The 4210-nt window shown below is 45.6% G+C and overlaps 1 non-coding gene across 1 annotated transcript; it reads right to left on the reverse strand.

Annotated features, from left to right (window-relative positions):
- Positions 1-1703: 1703 nt before the first annotated feature.
- trnal-aag (transfer RNA leucine (anticodon AAG)) lies at positions 1704-1785 on the reverse strand. The gene has a single exon. It is a non-coding gene; the product is annotated as a tRNA-Leu (tRNA).
- Positions 1786-4210: the final 2425 nt, after the last annotated feature.

The following is a 4210-nucleotide window of genomic DNA, read 5'->3' on the forward strand; positions in this document are numbered from 1 at the left end:
GTAATTTCTTTCATTGCTGTTGCTGATTGAATGAGCCACTAACGTGCGAACTGCTCCAAAACATGATTCAGGATCTCTGGTGCCAATTCTCGCACGTTGAATAACGACAGACACCTTCCAAATCAGGTCTTTCAGAGACGACTTTGGGATACATTTGACAGACAGATTAGCTCAGGAATCCGTGGTGCATTGTGACACCAGTGCATCGGCTTCTTCCCTGTCTTTGAACCGGGCCGCCTGCGCAAGGAATGCAAATGCGGTAATGCTTTTCGTGGAAGGATCAGAACGCGGCAAGGACACTCTCAAACAGAATGGCATATGATCAGAACCAGGTTGGAGAAAAACTTTACAATGCTTTGCACTGTTAGTAAATGGAACTGCATTGCATTTCACGACGAGAGCAGATTTGTTTGAGCAAACTCGAAGGCAGGTTTGCAGATGGGAAAGCAAGCAAGTAAGCTCCGTTCTTGTCCATGCAAAAGTCTGCAGTTAAAGAACAAAGCAGTTTCTGCCCAGTTTCCAACTGGGGACCTTTCGCGTGTGAGGCGAACGTGATGACCACTACACTACAAAAACAGGCCTCTGCCGTCCCTGCTGGGGCTCAGTGGCATCCAGCACTGAAACCTGAAGCCATTCTACCTTTCACCTTTCTGTTTCCATGAGCTCGTTGTTGATTGGGGACTTGTTTAAATTTGGCTATGTGCTGAGCATGAACATGATACACCGAAGTATCTGTTTCCACGCGGTGTGCCCCAATAACGTTGTGTTGCTCACACCTCTTTAAAGAATTACGTTTTTGCGGAGCTTACCGTCGCAGTCTGTGGCAAAATCATTTTGTCTGTTCGACTGCTCACGGGAAAGGTAGTATTGTGAAACACTGCAGAAACGAACGACATCCTTACTTTTGCTCCGACTGACCATACTCCGTGAAAGTTTCCCAGATTCTCAGTTGAGGATTTTTGCAGCTGGAAGTTACCTCAGATCGTAATGTATTGAGCGAATCGCAAAACAGAAAGCATTTTACACGGAACACAAACAAAACTGGAAAACCAAATGCATTTTCAGACACAGCGAGCATGAATGCTAAATGTGAGACAGTCCGGGGGCATGAGCCATAAAGTAATCACTCAACTAACAACAGGGCAATTCCAAACTACGCTTTCAAACATACTGGAGCCTCAGTGCACCACCACTTCCCAGACAATGCTGCAAAGCGACAAAGAAAGAACATAATAAGAATGGGCCATAAAAAGTGAATTTCACCAATCGCAGTCTCGATTAGATTACCTTTCCCTTCCGATGTCTCCAGGACGGAAATGAAGAAAGTGGGAGAAATTCAATAACATGTGACATCGAAATAGATTGGAACGATTTTTTCATTGGCCAGAAAACCGAATGTCGGCGAGTCGAGTCATCGTAGGACTCTGTTTCGCAACAGCGATGAAATAACAGTCTCCATTCGGTTCCAGTAAAAGCTCAACTTGCCTGGAACAGAAAGCAACAGCAGAGATGCTTGCGATTTTCCGCGCGGGAGGCGAACCACGATCACGACAGCACAGGCACTTTGGAAAATTCGCCACTTTCCCACACCGCAGTCAATTCCCCGGGAAGCAAATCCATTTTTCTTCTGTTTTAAAGAGAAATGCAGCAGGGATCGAAACAGCATTTTAACAAGCTGCGCCGATGGAGCTGTTCAGAGGAAATGGCAGCGGTGGGACTCGAACCCACGCCTCTGTCGAGACTGGAGCCTTAATCCAGCGCCTTAGACCGCTCGGCCACACTACCAACACGCGAGTTGGTCATTTTCTTGCACTTCCAATTGTGCTCCTGCATAACAACAAATGCAAACTCACGTGAAAAGGGTTCGATGATCCCTCTCCGACTCGCACAGCTGCTCGGATGTGCCCGTCTACAATATCAATTTCTCAGCAGATAATGACAGCCCATCAATCCAGACAAAACTCACTGGTAAGCTGAGTCTATATTCTCGGACTGGATTCAGCTACAAATGTATCTGTGAGTGCGTGAGAATATCTGATCGGTTATGATTGGGTCAAATTACCATCAGCTGCTTGACATGAAAGCAATTCGGATTCTTGCTTTGCTAAATGATTTCACCCATTTCTCGAAACAGGACAATTTTCACGTTTACACGGAACATGAAACACACCGGACTACAGGGAAAATGCACAAAGCTGATCAGGCCGTGTCCCAAATCATACCGTGCAGCATAGTTTCAGTCACTGTGTCTGTTTTGCAGAATAAGGTTCCCAAAGAAAGTTCCACCCTAAAACCGGAGGTCGCATTCCAATCCGAGAACGACAGATTGCATCGTGAGGAAGGTCTGACCTCGAGGCCGGTTCGAGATGTCACTTTCCTTGCCTTTTACCTTCACCGTGCAATTTGCTGCAGAGATGTTCACACCTGGACATGAGCTTCATGGATACCAGCTGAGTTGGATACCTGTGTGGGAATCGATGAGAAGCGACTCAATAAAGTTTAACAAATTCCATGGTGCTTTTTAGAAATGCAGTTTCTTTTCACCTCAATCTGAAAGGCACTTTCTGAACATTGTAACAGAAGTCAAAAGGTAATTACCTCACCCCACCCCCACTCCGGAAGAGGTGCTAACTGCCCTTGATTGCTTTTTGTTCACGATGTGAAGAGCTCTCACGCCTGATTCACCTTCACGTGTCTACTAGCGATGCTACAAGGTCCAGAGGTTCCTCCGAGAGTGTAATTTCTTTCATTGCTGTTGCTGATTGAATGAGCCTCTAACGTGCGAACTGCTCCAAAACATGATTCAGGATCTCTGGTACCAATTCTCGCACGTTGAATAACGACAGACACCTTCCAAATGAGCTCTTTCAGAGACGACTTTGGGATACATTTGACAGACAGATTAGTTCAGGAATCCGTGGTGCATTGTGACACCAGCGCATCGGCTTCTTCCCTGTCTTTGAACCGGGCCTCCTGCGCAACGAATGTAAACGGAAGCATCAGAAGGGGGTAACTACACTCTCAAACAGAAGGCATACGATCATTTACAATTCTTTGCACAGTGTTTAAATGGAATTGTATTGCAGTTAACTTCCAGAGCATATTTCTTCAAGCAAATTCGAAGTCAGGTTTGCAGATGGGAACGCAAGCAAGAAAGCTCGGCTCTTGTCTATGTCAAAGGCTGCAGTTGTAGAACAAAGCAGTTTCTGCCCACTTTCGAACTGGGGACGTTTCGCACTTAAGGCGAACGTGATGAACGCTACACTACGGAAACAAGCCGCAGTCGGCCATCCTGCGGCTCAGTGGCATTCAGCACTGAAAGTTGGAGCCATTGTTCCGTTCACCTTTCTGTTTCCAATAGCGCGTTGGTGTTCAGCGTAATTGACATCTTGAAAACTTTAAAAAACAGACACTCTTCCAACTCAGTTCCAAAACGTTTCCAACTCAGTTATTATCAATGTGGCTCATGTCCATGTGTGAATGTCTCTGCAGCAAATTGTACGGTTCACGTAAAATGCAGAAAAACATGCACACCAACCTGCACCAACACCTGTCCCCTGTTATTAAACTGTTATTCACAGAAACACCAGCACACAACCTTACTCCACTCCCCTGTGTCTTGCCAATAATCAGATTTTTGGAGAAACACACACAACCCTCCATCATCACACTGTCCCCTTCCATTAAGTAGATATACACAGAAACACACACAACTCTCCACCAAAACCCTGTTTCTTGCCACTAATCAGATATACACTAAAACACAAAACCCAAGCCTCCACCGCCATGTTGTCTCATGCTATCAAGCGGATATACACACAGGCACATACACACACAACCCTGCACCAACACTTTGCCTCCGAACAATAAGCAGATATATACAGAAACACACACAAATCTCTAAAACACCTTCCTGTCTCCTGCCATTAAACAAATATAACAGAAACACACACACACACACAATCATTCACGACCACACTGTCTCCTGCCGTTACACAGATCGACACAGAAACACACGCACACACACTCACACACACAATGGTCTACCATCACACACTCACCGGCAATTAAACAGGTATAAAAAGAAACACACACACATCTCGACACCATCCCCTGTCTCTTGCCATTAAAAAGACATACACAGAAACACACACACAATCCTTCACCACCACGCTGTCTCCTGCAATTAAACAGACATACACAGGAGCAC

The sequence above is a fragment of the Chiloscyllium punctatum genome, chromosome 16 (assembly GCF_047496795.1).
Source record: "Chiloscyllium punctatum isolate Juve2018m chromosome 16, sChiPun1.3, whole genome shotgun sequence".
Taxonomy (NCBI): domain Eukaryota; kingdom Metazoa; phylum Chordata; class Chondrichthyes; order Orectolobiformes; family Hemiscylliidae; genus Chiloscyllium; species Chiloscyllium punctatum.